The sequence below is a fragment of the Bombina bombina genome, chromosome 1 (assembly GCF_027579735.1).
Source record: "Bombina bombina isolate aBomBom1 chromosome 1, aBomBom1.pri, whole genome shotgun sequence".
NCBI classification, from domain to species: Eukaryota; Metazoa; Chordata; class Amphibia; order Anura; family Bombinatoridae; genus Bombina; species Bombina bombina.
Window position 1 is genome coordinate 1266172942 of NC_069499.1, and position 17199 is coordinate 1266190140.

The following is a 17199-nucleotide window of genomic DNA, read 5'->3' on the forward strand; positions in this document are numbered from 1 at the left end:
GGCACCTAAAATGTATGTGTGGTTCCTTAATATTCTTGATACAAATCCATCAACCCCTGAGGAATGTGAGGAAGTATATTAAATTGAAAGAAATTCTAGAAAGGTACTGGTAGAAAACTGCTACTCTTACTATATGGTAATGGTATTAGGCCACAACAATATAATTAAAATAAAAAAAATCCCCAAATCATTTTATATTTATGACTTGTCACTCACTAAACTATGTTCAGTGTAAAAAGCAAATTTGTTAATAGATACATCCCTCTCAAATTCTTACCTAGATCAGTCCCTGCAATACTGGTAAAAAGATGCCGCTCTCAGTGTTAAAAGTCAAGGTGAAATAGGTCATTATCTTATTTCTGTGAACAAGGTCCTAGGACTGAAACATTAGACCAGTTGCTATTTTTTAATGGATTTTATTTTTAATAATGTGAATAAGGTATATGTGATTTTACCATCATTTTAAAGATGAATTTTCATATTTTCTTAGTATCAATTATGCTAGCACCAAACATTTTAATGTTCCTTTAATAGGTTTATAAATGTCAAGATCTGTTATTGTGAAAAACACAATGCTTATTTCATACCAAATCTCATCTTTTAGCAAAAATTGTTATCTTCCTAGCCTTTTTATAAAAAAAAAAAGATACTTATTAATGGTGTCAACCCCCAAGATGCTTTTAAGCACAGACCATACCTCAATGATCACACCTTTACTTCTTATATATAACCTCCCAACCCATAAATGATATATTTTAACAATGTATTCTGTTAAAACAGTTGTATAAAATGCCTTGACAACAGCACTTACATTAAATGTTCAAATCAAACGCTCAGCGCTGCCTCTACAAATTACTAGCGAAGAAAGACTAGGATTTGATGCTTCTGGCCTCAGCCCTGGCTGACAGTTTACATTTCCACTCACCATGGATAGAGATGTCTAGAGAAATTTGTTAGAAGACGGGACAGGAATGACAGCTGAAGAGCAGAGCACGGCTAGGTTCACTTCATTACACCAACACTGACTGCTGCACAGAAATATCCATCTTTCAGAAAGACGTGTCACTAAAAGGCATCGCCACATGACAGCACACATTAGCTCCTTCACTGCAACAAATAACAGACCTGGACGATATCGCAGATTAATAAAGTTTTTTATAAATCCTCTTACAGTGCTGCAACAGCCTTAAGCTTCACCTCTACCAATTTTCTTCTACATCTGAGTGATTTTACAAATTCACATTATAAATTGTGATTTGTTAAGAACAATTAAACATGTAAAATAAATAATGAAATCAATAAAATGTTTTATTTTATTTGTTTAATGTTTGCATGCAAATGAATAAAGGCAAATCTTTCAATAGTGATTGTATTAATACACATTGGCTGGTATGGAGGAGAAAAAGTAAACAGTTGTTTTCACACAAAAAAAACTAATTTATGCTTACCTGATAAATCAATTTATTTCATGGTGGTGAGTCCACAATTCATTATTCCTGGGAATTACTCTTCCCTACCACTAGGAGGAGGCAGAGTTTCCCAAACCCAACAGCTCTATAAAACCCCTCCTACCTCATAAGTACCTCTGTCTAATGTCTAGCCAATAAAATGAGGTTGGAAAAGAAATAAGTGCAAAAATAAAAGTAGCATGGATAAAAATAAAAAAAAAAGACATAGGGTGGGTTCTCGTGGACTTTCACCACCATGAAAGAAATAAGCTGAGACAACTGTCTGAATGACTTTCCTACCAAAGGCTGCCTCAGAATAAGCAAAAAAATCAAAATAGATTTCAGTAAAAGTATGCAAAGAAGACAAACTAGCTGCCTTACAAATTTGGTTAACTGAAGCCTCATTTTTGAAAGCCCAAGAAGTGGCAACTGATCTTGTAGAATGAGCAGTAATTGGTTTCAGTGGAGGCACACCTACCTGCAAGTAAGCCTTATGAATCAAAAGTTTCAAGAAGTCAAAGAAACAGCAGAAACTTTCTGTCCTTTCCTAGAACCAGAAAATTTAACAAACTAGAAGTTTGTCTGAAATACTTAGTAGCATCAAAATAATACTTCAATGCTCGAACATCCAAATTATGCAAATATTTCTCTGAAACTAACTTTTGGGATTAGGACACAAAGAAGGGAACAACAATTTCCTGAATAACATTTTCTGAAGACACAACTTTAGGCAACAAAACAAATTTAGTCATTAAAGTGAATGTACATTTTTCAGTTATTCAACATAAATATAGCTTCCTAATAACTCTATTATTGATACCGCATTCTGATTTTCTTAAAAGATTCTAAATATAACATGATATTTTATTATTCAACTTAGCTCCGTTTTCAGTCAGAGCTCCTCCCATTCATTACTTCCCTTCTTTTTTTCGCATAACGTATAGAGCGGTCCCACCCGCTCTATGACGTATTAGCAAAGCGCGTTCACGATCGCTTTTTTTTGTGCGCATGAGTTTCCAATTTCCTGCTGAATATGCGCTGAATATAGGTTTGGCTATATTCCTCCTATACTTGTATGATATAATCTCTTATCGGATTGTTTTCTACATATGTTACGCAAACGGTAGCAGTAATAAAATACAACTATGTTTGTTTACATGTTGAACAATCCGTGGACATGTTGTAACGCGTCATTCAGGTTAACCAATCCTGTAGCCGATTACGTGATAGGTTAATATGAGGGGGTGTGATCACAACCCCTTTTTGATTGGATCTTTGATTACATTTAAGGAAGAGGGCATACCCTACTCAGGTTAGCCTTTGACAAAGCCATTTGTCTGCAAAATGCGCATCAGGCGGTCTCCTGAGTTGGCAACCCTCTTATTTGTTTAAACTGACTTGAGCCTTTAATAGTTTTATAGTTACTTTGCTGCCATCTGAGTTGCACCTTTATTAGCATTAACTGTTGCCAGGCTAAGCCTCTTTTTGTAGTTAATTTGTTACGGTGCTCTCTATTTGGTAGCTTGCTAATTCACAGCTCCTCAGTTTCTTCTCAGTATTAACTAGTAATTTTCTCCCTCTCCCATCCTTTGAACTTGCACCATTCTATAGTATTAATCTAATTGTGGTGAGACTGTCTCTTTTGTAGCTCTAATTTTTTGGTGCTATTCTTAGGTGGATTGCGTTAAAGTTATTGTCCTTACTACTGTTGATTTACCAACTCATCATTTTCAGTTATTAATCTAAGTTTTAATACACTTACATCACACTATTATTTTTATTATGATTCTAATAGAAGTTATATTTTAATTCATTATTTGTTGGGTCCCTCCTCTCTCCTTGCCTTCAAGGCATACATATATTTGTTTTTCTTTGAGTGCTCGCATTCTTTGTCCATCTCTCTTTCCCTTTTCTTATACATTTTGCAGTTAAGGACAGTGAGCACCCCCCACCTCACCTGATAGATAATCATTTGTCTAGTATTGCTAGACTCCTAGATAGTATGATCTATTAGTGGGGCATTTATTCATAATTACCTCAAATACTTCAATCTTAGAAAATCCTTAGTAGCCTGTAGGTAGAATTTTAGAGCACGTACAACATCCAAGATGTGCAACAGACGTTCCTTATGAGAAGGATTAGGACAGAGAGAAGGAACAACAATTTCCTGATTAATATTTCTATCCAAAACCACCTTAGGGAGAAAACCCAAATTAGTACGAAGAACCACCTTATCCGCATGAAAAATAAAGCCGAGAGTTCAGAAACTCTCCGAGCAGAAGAAATAGCAATAAGAAACAAAACCTTCTAAGAAAACAACTTAATATCTATGGAATGCTTGGCTCAAACGGAGCTTGCTGCAAAATTCTAAGAACTAGGTTAAGGCTACAAGGAGGAGCAACCGGCTTAAACAGAGGCCTGATTCTGACCAGGCCCTGACAAAAAGATTGAACATCTGGTACATCCGCCAGACGCTTATGTAAAAGAATAGATAATGCAGAATCTGACCTTTCAGAGAACTGACTGGCAACCCTTTCTCCAGGCCTTCCTTACCCTACTCCAAGAGTAGCCCTTCGATTCACACCAAATAAAAGGTATTTATGCCAAAACTTATGGTAAATTTTACGAGTAACAGGCTTGTGAGCCTGGAGCATGTTCAGTATTGTGGTGACCAGAGTGCCTGTAAGATTTTAAGTGATCTGTAATAAACATTTAGTACTAACCCCAACACACTATCAGTTGTAACTTAGCCTCCGTCTGATCAGGCACTCTGGTCACCACAATACTGACTATAGGTTTCTCATTGGCAGCTAGGTGTCGATTGCCCAAAGCCAAAAGGTACTCTAACTCCTGGCGCTAGGTGTTTTACCAACATACAGTTAGAAGGTCAGAGGAAACCTCCAAGGAGGAAGAGATGACATCTTCACAAGGTCTGCATACTAGATCCTGCCAGGCCAAGCAGGAGCTATGAGAATTACAGACACTCTCTCCAGTTTGATACGAGCAATGACTCGTGGAAGGAACGCAAACGGAGGAAACAGGTATGCTAGACCGAATTCCCAAGGGACCAGAGCATCTATCAGAGTGGCCTGCTGATCTCTTGACCTCAAACCGTTTCTTGGAAGATTGGCCTTCTGACGAGACCCCATCAGATCTAACTCCGGCACCCCCCACTTGAGGGTTAGCCTGGAGAACACTTCTGGATGGAGAGCCCACTCCTCGGGATGAAATGTCGGTCTGCTCAGAAAATCCGCCTCCCAGTTGTCCACCCCTGGAATGTGGATAGCAGATAGAAGACAATAGCTTCCGCCCACTGAATTATCTGTGCCACCTCCTTCATGGCTAAGGAACTCAGAGTTCCTCCCCTGGTGGTTGATGTAAGCCACTGAGGTGATGTTGTCCGATTGGAACCTGATAAACCGGGCTAAGTACAATTGAGGCCAAGCCATCAGAGCATTGTAGATTGCTCTCAACTCCAAGATGTTTATACGGAAAACAGACTCCTCCCGAGTCCATAGGCCCTGAGCCTTTAACGAGTCCCATACTGCTCCCCAGCCTAGAAGGCTGGCATTCGTGGTCACAATCACCCAAGAAGGGGTCTCCAGAAGCATGTGCCCTGAGACAGAAGATCCTGAGAAATCCCCCATGAGAGAGAATCTCTTGTCAACTGGTCCAGATCTATCCTCTGAGACAGATCTGAATGAACTTCGTTCCATTGTCTGAGCATGCATAATTGCAGAGCTCTCAAATGGAATCGAGAAAAGGGAATGATGTCCATGGAAGCAACCATCAGACCAATTACCTCACTACACTAAGCCACTGATGGCCGAACAGTAGACTGCAGAGAGAAGCAAGATGAGAGAAGCTTGAATTTTCTGACCTCCATCAGAAAAATCATCATAGATAGGGAATCTATGATGGTCCCTAAGAAACAGACCCTTGTAGCTGGAACTCTACTCCAGATTCAGTTTCCATCCGTGGGAATGTAGAAAAGACAACAAGATCTCTTATGAGAGATTGCTTGTTGAAAAGATGGTGCCTGAACCAATATGTCATCCAGATATGGTGCCACCACAATTCCGAGACCTGACAACTGCCAAGAGAGCCCCCAGAACCTTTGAGAAAATACTGGGAGCTGTGGCAAGGCCAAACGGAAGAGCAATAAACTGAAAGTGCAAGTCTAGAAAAGCAAGTCTCAGAAAATGGAGATGATCCCTCTGGATAGGAACATGAAGATATGCGTTCTTCAGGTCTATGGTCGTCATGAACTGACCTTCTTGGACCAAGGGAAGAATGGAACGAATGGTTTCCATTTTGAAGGACGGAACCCTGAGAAACTTGTTGAGACTCTTTAGGTCTAAAATGGGTTTGTAAGGTTCTCTCTTTTTTGGGAACCACAAACAGGTTTGAATAAAAACCCAGACCTTGTTCTTTTACTGGAACTGGAACAAGCACTCCCAGGGAGGAAAGCTCCTGAACACACTGTAAGAATGTCTCTCTTATTACCTGATCCGCAGATAACCTTGAGAGGAGAAATCTGCCCTTGGGAGGACGAGAATTGAATTCTATTTTGTAACCCAGAGATACTATGTCCACAGCCCAAAGATCTGGGACATCTCGTATCCAAGCTTGACAAAAAAAAGGGAAAGTCTGCCCCCACCTGATCCAATCCCGGACTGGGGGCAGATTCTTCATGCTTAGTCTCAGCTGAGGGTTTCTTTGATTGCTTCCCCTTGTTCCAAGACTGATTGGGTCTCCAAGAAGACTTTGACTGCTCCTGCTTAGAGGAGGGAGAGGAAGACTTTGGACCTTTGAAGTTACGAAAGGAACGAAAATTACTTTGACGTCATTTAGGTCTATTCTTCTTGTCTTGTGGTAGAAAGCACCCCTTTCCATCCGTAATATCAGAAATGATTTCTGCCAGACCAGGACCAAACAACGTCTTACCTTTATAAGGTAGCGACAGAAGCTTGGACTTGGAGGTAACATCAGCTGACCAAGATTTTAGCCACAGAGCCCTATGGGCTAGAACAGTGAACCCAGACATCTTGGCTCCCAGTCTAATAACTTGCATGTTGGCATCAGAGATAAAGGAGTTGGCTAGTTTGAGAGCCTAAATCCTATCTTGTATCTCCTTCAATGGAGTCTCTTCTAAAATCAATTCAGACAAAGTATCACACCAATAAGATGCTGCACTTGCTACTGTGGCAATACAAACTGCAGGTTGCCATTGAAGACCTTGATGAATAAACATCTTCTTCAAATAAGCCTCCAGCTTTTTGTCCATGGGATCCTTAAAGGAACAGCTATCCTCAATAGGGATCATAGTTCTCTTAGCCAGAGTAGAAATAGCCCCTTCTACCTTAGGCACCGTGCCCCATGAATCTATAAAGGAGTAAGCAACAGGAAACATCTTTTTAAAGACGGGAAATGGGGAGAAAAGGTATCCCTGGCTTCTCCCATTCCTGTGTAATATGCTCCATAACACAGTCTGGAACAGGAAACATTTCCACAGAGGAAGGAACATCATAGCATTTGTTAAGCTTACTAGATTGCTTAGGGTTGACAGCGACAGGAGAGTCAGAGTCGTCCAAAGTAACCAGTACATCCTTTAATAGTAAACAAAGGCGTTCAAGCTTAAATCGGAAGTTTACTTCTTCAGCATCAGACAAAGGAATTATACTGGCCGAATCTGAGATTTCACCCTCAGAGGCTACTGAGGTATCCTCCTCATCAGACATATGAGGGAGGGCAACCTGAGTAGCAGCAGACGGGACACCTTACACTCTTTTTTTAGATTTCCTCTTGCACTTCCCCATCATGGGAAAAGCAGATAAAGCCGCTGATACCGCAGAGGATATCTGTGCGGCAAAATCTAATGGCAAATAAACTCCTCCAGGAGGCTGAGAGGAACTGCAGTGCACTGTATGTGAAGCCGTGGAGGCTTGGGACTTTAGAGGAGAAAGCTGTGGCATTGCCTGAACAGCATCATCCTGAAACACATTAGGCTCAGAAACAAAAAGTTTATCTTTACATTTCAAAGTCTTTTCTAAACATGAAGAACAAAAATGCATAGGTAACACAATTTGGGCCTCAAGACACAATAAAACATTTATCCATAGGAGCAGACTCCTGTTCCATGTCCATAGGTAAAAGAATTCCCAACAATTAAAGGAATGACTGATATATGAAAATGACACGGTCACTAAGAGAAAACATTTTTTTAATCTCCTCAGAGCAATATTCAAAACAAATAAAAAGGCACCTCAACACCTCAGGCAGACTGAGATGCCCTACCTTAACCTTTAATTCCCCAACTGTTAGGCAAGCAGCTGTACATTGATAGAAAAAACCTTCCAACACCAAGAAGCTGTCCAAAATGACGCCGTTCCGCTCAGAAACTCAGTCGGGTGAGGGAGGGGTCACATGACCGGCAGAAAAATAAACTGCGCAGCAATAACTAAAAGTGCGCGTTTCTAGTAGCAACTGCCTAGTAAAAACTTGATACAACAAAGTAGACCCCAACAATTACATTTCCTAATAAATAAAAGTCCCAATAAACTGAAACTTATATATAAAAAGCCTCAGAGAAAATATCCCATAACTGCATGGAAAGTTAACCCCTTAGTCTCCACACATATATAAAGTGCCTGCTCCCTGCCCAAATAAATCCTTCCTAAAGGATTAATTATGTCCCAATAATTACTGCAGGAAAATCTTCTCAAGTGCAAGTCTCCAATTCCAATTAGTGTGTTTGTCTCCAATACCTAGAAGACAAAAGCACTTAACTGCAAATCCAGCTGTCCGGCAGGAAGACAGCTCACATGACGTGACAGGACACATACTCCTATCAGAGACCTGCAGAAAAAGAAATATTAGAATAAGCAACTCTGGCTTTCTATATCAAGGGCAGCAGACATGTTAGAAAACCAAGCAAGGACTACCTCACAACTTTCTAACTGCTTAAAAGCCACCACTACTCTTACTCAAGAGATTGACGTAGACACAGCTAAACCCAAATCCTTGCTTGTAGGGAAAAACCCGAAAAAGGAATCCATTCTTCAGTCACCGAACTTCACCTCCAGGAGTGAATATCCCACTAGTAATTGGAATGACGTTGTGGACTCTCCGTGTCTTAGGAAAGAAAACCTTTTGTCGTGCGATATGCTCCATACCGCACAAAACCCAAGGCCTGACTTGACGTGCTCGTGCATGGTTTTCACCCATAGACATCAATGTAGATAAAGTGTTAGAAAAAAAACTAACACCTGCGATCGCAGAATGGCGATCGCTATAACTCAATCCCCATTGATGTCTAAGGGGAAAAGAAAGTTATGTCTAAATCTAACACACTAACATAAACCCCTAGTCTAAATACTGCTAATCTGCCGCACCGGACATCGCTGACACTAATTAAAGTTATTAACCCCTAAACCCCTGCCCTCTGACATTGCCGACACTAAATACAAATATTAACCCATAAACCGCTGACCCCCCACATTCCCAACACTAAAAGAAAGTATTAACCCCTAAACTGCCAGAACCCCACATCGATAATACTAAAATAAATCTATTAACCCCTAAACCACCGGCCCCCACATCGATAATACTAAACTAAAACTATTAACCCCTAAACCGCCGGCCCCCCACATCACAAAACACTAAATTAACCTATTAACCCCTAAACGCCCCCTAACTTTAAATTAAAATTACAATATAACTACCTTAAAATAAATAAAAACTTACCTGTGAAATTAAAAATAAAAAAAGTAAGAGGGACTTCCGGGCAGCGGCCATCTTACTGGTTGCACTGAGCTTCAGCTCCTGAATTATTCATCACTTTTATCCAGATTTAGACTGAAATCTTGGCGTCATCTAAATTGGTGGAGAAGCTTGACTGAAGACACCCTGACCCAAAAGATAGGGTTTTGGACTGTGGTGTGGCCATCTAGCCCTCAGTACAGGACTTTTTACTCTGAGGCCTTCCCATATCTCTGAAGCCTCACCTGTCCTCAAAATTGCAGCGTCATTGTTGCGCAGCCAGCACCCTACGAAGCAAGCTATTCTACAGTCTACTATATACTAAGTCAGAAAGAGCAAGCTGTACGTATATAGATTCAGAATGGATACTGGAGAAAAATTGCTGAGGCTGAGAGCCTGAGGTTTGAGGGACACTATCTGTTCTCATTTGTTGATTTCTAAACTTTTTAATTATCGTTTGCAAATATGGTCACATGTTCCTCATCTATATAGCATATTCCTATGTCTCATACCCAAGCTGTTTAGTTGAGATTATATATGCAGTTATAACCACTCATATGGTAACCTATCAATTTCAGAGACAGGTTAATTTTACAGCCCTATTATATAGGAGGATGTTAAAAAGGAAAAAGTAATATTGATCCTCTTATTTAGAAATATATCAGACCCTACATAGGATCAAATATAGTAACCCTTTAATTTGGTAGTCACAGCTTTACTTGCTCATACTATACACTGCTCTAGGTTTATATGATCTTCTCTTTTTTTGTATGGAGACTATATCGTTATACTTAATGCATAGCTCTCACTTTAAATTTTATTTCCTATTATTAATGGGTGGATGTCCTAACCATATGTACTATTTTCCCAACTACCAGTTAATATTGTTCACTTCACCAGGTCATTAGTTGGGCCCAGAAATTATTTTCTATATGTAGCATAAATGAGGAAAGAAAAAAAAGAGGTTTTTCATATGAGATCCACAAGTGGTCTCCTTTATCTCAGATACCTTCCTATTTCTACATTTTTTATTTTTTTTGCTAGATTGAGGTCCAAGAATGGCCTCATGAGTATCCTGGAAGGTTTACATTTTGTTAGGCAAGTTAAATATGTAATGTATCTTTGTTATGTTTTATTGGATATTGTAACTTGTTTGAATTACTAAGGTGAATTTTCTGTATGCCTTTAAACCTCAACAAACATATTTTTTTAAAAACTATGATTAAACTATAAATTAACCTAACATTACTATTTAAAAAAAAAACAAAAAAACAATTACAATATTTAAAAATCCTAACACTACAAAAAAATAAAAACCTAACATTACAAAAAAGTACTAAATTTCGAAAATTTTAAATAATCTAACATTACAAAAAACTCTAAAATTACGAAAAATAAAAAAACACTAAGAGTACAAAAAATAAACGAAATTATCCAAAATAATAAAATTAAACCTAATCTAATAGCCCTATAAAATACAAAAAAGCCCCCCAAAATAAAAACACCCCCCGATTTATCAATAAACTACCATTAGCCCTTAAGGGTCCTTTTTTAGGGCATTGCCCTAAGTTAAAAATTACAAAGTTCCCCCTAAATGTAAACCCCCACCCAACCAACCCTTCAAAATAAAAAAACTAATGCCTAGATTTAGAGTTCTGCGGTAGCCGTCAAAAGCAGCGTTAAGGGCTCCTAACGCTACTTTTGGCCGCCCGCTGGTATTTAGAGTCAGGCAGGAAAGGGTCTAACGCTCACTTTGAAGCCGCGACTTTTCCATACCGCAGATCCCCTTATGCCAATTGCGTATCCTATTTTTTCAATGGGATCTTCCTAACGCCGGTATTTAGAGTCTTGGCTGAAGTGAGCGGTACACCCTCTACCGACAAGACTCCAGCAGCAGAAAAAAGATCAGAACAGCCAATAGAATGCGAGCTCAATCTGATTGGCTGATAGGATCAGCCAATCCGATTGAACTTGAATCGGATTGGCTGATTCAATCAGCCAATCAGATTTTACCTACCTTAATTCCGATTGGTTGATAGAATCCTATCAGCCAATCGGAATTCGAGGGACGCCATCTTGGATGACGTAATTTAAAGGAACCCTTATTCAGCGAGTAGGTCGTCTGGGAAGAAGGATGGATCTGCGTCGGCTGGAAGAAGATGGCTCCGCTCCGCTCCGGATGGATGAAGATAGAAGATGCCGTTTGGATGAAGATGTCTGCCGGTCCGGATGTCCTCTTCTGCCCGGATAGAATGAAGACTTCTGCCGCTCCGGATGTCCTCTTTTGGTCCATCGGTGCCCGGCTGGGTGAACACGACTCAAGGTAGGGAGATCTTCAGGGGGTAGTGTTAGGTTTATTTAAGGGGGGTTTGCGTTAGAGTAGGGGTATGTGGGTGGTGGGTTGTAATGTTGGGGGGGTGGTATTGTGTTTTTTTATTACAGGCAAAAGAGCTGATTACTTTGGGGCCTGCGCCGCAAAAAGACCTTTTAAGGGCTGGTAATAGAGCTGTTAACTTTTGTAATTTAGATTAGGGTAGGGAAATTATTTTATTTTGGGGGGCTTTGTTATTTTATTAGGGGGCTTAGAGTAGGTGTAATTAGCTTAAAATTCTTGTAATCTTTTTTTATTTTTTGTAATTTAGTGTTTGTTTTTTTGTAATTTAGTTTAGTTTATTTAATTGTAGGTACTTGTAGTTAATTTATTTATTGATAGTGTAGTGTTAGGTTTAATTGTAACTTAGGTTAGGATTTATTTTACAGGTAATTTTGTAATTATTTAAACTAGGTAGCTATTAAATAGTTAATAACTATTTAATAGCTATTGTACCTAGTTAAAATAAATACAAAGTTGCCTGTAAAATAAATACAAAGTTGCCTATAAAATAAATATAAATCCTAAAATAGATACAATATAATTATTTGTTATATTGTAGCTATATTAGGGTTTATTTTACAGGTAAGTATTTAGCTTTAAATAGGAAGACTTTAGTTAATAATATTAAATAATATTTAATTTATTTTGTTAGATTAAAATTATATTTAACTTAGGGGGGTGTTAGGGTTAGACTTCGCTTTAGGGGTTAATACATTTATTATAGTAGCGGCGAGGTCCGGTCGGCAGATTAGGGGTTAATACTTGAAGTTAGGTGGCAGCGATGTTAGGGAGGGCATATTAGGGGTTAATACTATTTATTATAGGGTTTGTGAGGCGGGAGTGCGGCGGTTTAGGGGTTAATACATTTATTAGAGTAGCAGCGAGGTCCTGTCGGCAGATTAGGGGTTAATAAGTGTAGGTAAGGTAGCGGCGACGTGGGGGGGCAGATTAGGGGTTAATAAATATAATATAGGTGTCGGCGATGTTAGGGGCAGCAGATTAGGGGTACATAGGTATAATGTAGGTTGCAGCGGTGTCCGGAACGGCAGATTAGGGGTTAATAGTATAATGCAAATGTCAGCGATAGCGGGGACGGCAGATTAAAGGTTAATAAGTGTAAGGTTAGGGGTGTTTAGACTCGGGGTTCATGTTAGGGTGTTAGGTGCAGATTTAGAAACTGTTTCCCCATAGGAAACAATGGGGCTGCGTTGGGAGCATTGTTTCCTATGGGGGAATCGTGCACGAGCACGTTTTTCCAGCTAGCCGCTACCGTAAGCAACGCTGGTATTGAGGGTTGAAGTGGCGGTAATTTCGGCTCAACGCTCCCTTTTTGGAGCCTAACGCAGCCCTTCAGAGAACTCTCAATACCAGCGTTGTTTAGAAGCAGCACTAGAAAAAAAAGACGCGTAGCTAACACACCCCTTTGGCCGCAAAACTCTTAAAAGGGCAATCAGCTCTTTTGTGCCCATTAAAATAAAAAAAACACCCACACAAAAAAACAAAAAAAAAAAACAGACACTAACCTCAGAAAATCTACTCACAGTTCCTGAAGTCTGGACATCCATCTTCATCCAGGCGGTGAGAAGTCTTCATCCAGGCAGCGCCATCTTCCTCCATTGCGGGAGCATCTTCTATCTTCATCCTGGTGGCGCGGAGCAGTAGCGGCACGGAGCTGACCAGAACCGGTGGCGGCGTCGACATCCAGCGCGGAGCCTGCTCTTCATGCGATCACTGCTGCACACTGAAGCTTGAATGCAAGCTACCCCTTTTATATTGGGGTACCGTTACATTCCTATTGGCTAAAAAAATTTAAATGAACCAATTGGATGAGAGCTGCTTAAATTCTATTGGTTGATTTGAATAGCGAATAGAATTTAAGCAGCTCTAGACAGTCTAGACTTTCAAGATTCATATAGGGCATGCAATTTTAAACAACTTTTCAATTTACTTTTATCATCAAACTTGCTTTGTTTTCTTGATATTCTTTGTTGAAAGCTAAACCTAGGAAGGCTCATATGCTAATTTCTAAGCACTTGAAGGCCGCCTCTTATCTTAGTGCATTTTGAAAGTTTTTCACAGCTAGACAGTGCTAGTTCATGTGTGCCATATAGATACTGTGCTAACTACCATGGAGTCATTTATGAGTCAGCACTGAATGGCTAAAATGCAAATCTGTCACAAGAACTGAAATAATTGGGCAGTCTGCAGAGGCTTAGCTACAAGGTAATCACAGAGGTAAAAAGTATATTAATATAATTGTGTTGGTTATGCAAAACTGGGGAATTGGTAATAACATAAATTATGCTTACCTGATAATTTAATTTCCATCGAGGGGAGGAGAGTCCACAGCTTCATTCATTACTATTGGGAATGAATAACCTGGCCACCAGGAGGAGGCAAAGGCACCCCAGCCAAAGGCTTAAATACCTCCCCCACTCCCCACATCCCCCAGTCATTCTGCCGAGGGAACCAGGAACAGTAGGAGAAATATTAGGGTAAAAAAAGGTGCAACAAGATGAAAAAATTTAGGGCCACCCAACGGAGATAAGGGCGGGAGCCGTGGACTCTCCTCCCCTCGATGGAAATTAAATTATCAGGTAAGCATAATTTATGTTTTCCATCTAAAGGGGGTTGAGAGTCCACAGCTTCATTCATTACTATTGGGAACATATACCAAATCTCTAGAGGACACTGAACGAAACTGGGAGTGTAAAAGGCAGACCCTAATCTGAGGGCACCACACCCTGCAAAACCTCTCTCCCCAAAACAACTTCTGCAGAAGCAAAAACGTCAAATTTGTAAAACTTTGTATAAGTGTGTAAGGAGGACCATGTAGCTGCCTTACAAATTTGCTCCATAGAGGCCTCATTCTTGAAGGCCCAAGACGAAGCCACAGCTCTAGTTGAATGAGCCGTGATCATCTGAAGAGGCTTATGTCCCGCTGTCTCATAAGCCAAGCGAATCAAGCTCCTCAACCAAAAAGACAAAGAAGTAGCAGAGGCCCTTTGCCCTTTGCGCTTCCCAGAATACACCACAAAAAGAGATGTAGACTGTCTGAAATCCTTTGTAGCCTGCAGATAGAACTTCAAGGAACGAACCACATCCAGGTTATGAAGTAACCTCTCCTTTGAAGAAGAAGAGTTAGGACACAAAGAAGGAACAACTATTTCCCGATTGATGTTACGGTTAGACAGCACCTTGGGGAGAAACCCCAACCCAGTGCTAAGTACAGCCTTATCCGAAACACCAGATAAGGAGGGTCACATTGCAAGGCAGCTAGTTCAAATACTCTACATGCCGACGCAATAGCAAACAGGAAGAGAACCTTCCAGGACAGAATCTTAATGTCTATGGAATGCATACGTTCAAACTGAACCCTCTGCAAAACCTTAAGTACTAAGTTTAAGCAACAAGGAGGAGCCGACTGTCTAAAGACAGGCCTGATTCTAGACAGAGCCTGAACAAAAGATTGAATGTCAGGGAGCTCAGTGAGTCTCCTATGCAACAAAATTGATAATGCCTAACTCCGTCCCTTTAAGGAACTAGCGGCAAGACCCTTCTCTAAACCATCTTGGAGAAAGGACAGAATCCTGGATACCATCACCTTATGCCAAGGATATCCATGCTTCTCACACCAGGACAAGTAAGTCCTCCACACCTTATGGTAGATGCGACGAGTGACTGGCTTCCTTGCCTGAATTAGAGTATCAATCACACTTTCAGAAAAACCTCTCTTGGCTAAGACTAGGCGTTCAATCTCGACGCAGTCAGCCTCAGAGAATCTAGATTTCAATGTTGAAAGGGGCCCTGTGACAGCAGATCCCAGCGATAGGGTAGCCTCCACAGCGGAGAGGATGACATCCCCACCAGATCCGCAAACCACGTGCTCCACGGCCATGAAGGAGCAATCAGAATGGCCGAGGCACGCTCATGTTTGAGGTACTCGAGGTAGAAGTGGTAGCCGTGGAAAAATGTAAGCTAGGCTGAATCCCCAAGGAACCACTAAGGCATCTATCAGCTCTGCCTGGGGATCCCTGGACCTCGACCCATATCGAGGTAGCTTGCAATTGAGTCTGGACGCCATGAGATCTATCTCCGGCGTTCCCCATCTGTGACAAATCTCTGCAAACACCTCGGGGTGAAGAGACCATTCCCACGGATAGAAGGACTGTCTGCTGAGAAAGTCCGCTTCCCAGCTGTCCACACCCGGAATGTTAATCGCTGAGGGCGAGCAGTCGTGGGACTCTGCCCACTCCAGGATCCGAGACACCTCCCTCATCGCGAGGTAACTCTTCGTACCCCCTTGATGGTTGATGTAAGCCAACAAGGTAATGTTGTCGGTCTGGAATCTGATAAAACTGACCGACCCCAGAGAAGGCCAAGCCTTCAGAGCATTGTAGATTGCTCGTAGTTCCAGGATGTTAATCAGAAGGAGAGACTCCTCCCTGGACCACTTTCCTTGTGCCATCCTGGCACCCCAAACAGCTCCCCAACCTGACAAACTGGAGTCCGTGGTCACAATCTCCCAGGACGGTCTCAAGAAGGATGTCCCCATGGATAGTTGCTCCCGACGAATCCACCAAGAGAGGGAGTTCCGAGTCCGAGCATCCAGGGATATCAGCTGTGATAGATCTGAATGATCGCCGTCCCACTGTCTCAACATGCACAATTGAAGAGGTCTTAGGTGAAACTTGGCGAATGGGATGACATCTATGCTTGAGACCATGAGACCTATCACTTACATACATTGAGCCACCGATGGGCTTGAGGAGGACTGAAGGGCTGGAATGGTGGACGCAAGCTTCCTGCGCCGCTGATCTGTGAGAAATATCTTCATGGACATAGAGTCTATTATCGTGCCCAGGAACTCCACCCTGTTGCTGGGAACCAGGGAACTCTTTCCTGAGTTAATCTTCCAACCATGAGATTGGAGCAGAAGAATAGCCCTCGAATGATCCTCTGCAAGGCTGAACGACGGCGCCTGAACTAGGATGTCATCAAGGTAAGGCGCCACTGCAATGCCCCTGGATCTGGCCACTGCAATCAGCTCCCCCAGAACCTTTGTGAAGACTCTCGGGGCCGTCGCCAGACCAAAAGGAAGGGCCACAAACTGGAAGTGTTGGTCCAGAAATGCAAATCTTAGGAACCTGAAGTGGTCTCTGTGGATTGGCACATGAAGGTAAGCGTCCTTCAAGTCTATAGTCCTCATGAATTGCCCCTCTTGAACTAGGGGCAGAATAGATCTCATTGTTTCTATTTTGAACAATGGAACACTCAGAAACTTGTTTAAACACTTTAGATCCAGAATCGGGCGGAACGTGTCTTCCTAAGTGATCCGGAGATCTCGGATCCTGGAGTGGGCAAAGTCCCACGACTGCTCGCCCTCAGTGATTCACATTCCGGGTGTGGACAGCTGGGAAGCGGGGGCCGCCCCTTCATGCCGATTTCGTCTCGGCGGGTTTCTTGCTCTGCTTAGACTTGTTCCAAGATTGAGTCGGTTTCCAAGATCCCTTGGACTGGTCCGCTTTTGCGGCGGGTTGCTGGCGCTGGGCCTTATCTGCACGAAAGGGACGAAAAGTAGATCCTTTAGGCTAAGTCTTCTTATCCTGTGGTAGG

General features: G+C 41.4%; 1 protein-coding gene across 3 annotated transcripts in view; it reads right to left on the reverse strand.

The window, feature by feature from the left end:
- KIAA0513 (KIAA0513 ortholog) overlaps nt 1–17199 on the reverse strand; it is a 428805-nt gene that overhangs the window by 265958 nt on the left and 145648 nt on the right. For 2 of the 3 annotated variants that reach the window (XM_053701103.1, XM_053701120.1), the window contains exon 2: nt 926–1065. The exons of the other annotated variant lie outside the window; for it this stretch is intronic. The gene's annotated coding sequence lies outside the window, so the exon portion shown is untranslated. The remainder of the gene's footprint in view (nt 1–925; nt 1066–17199) is intronic. 3 annotated transcript variants of the gene reach the window in all.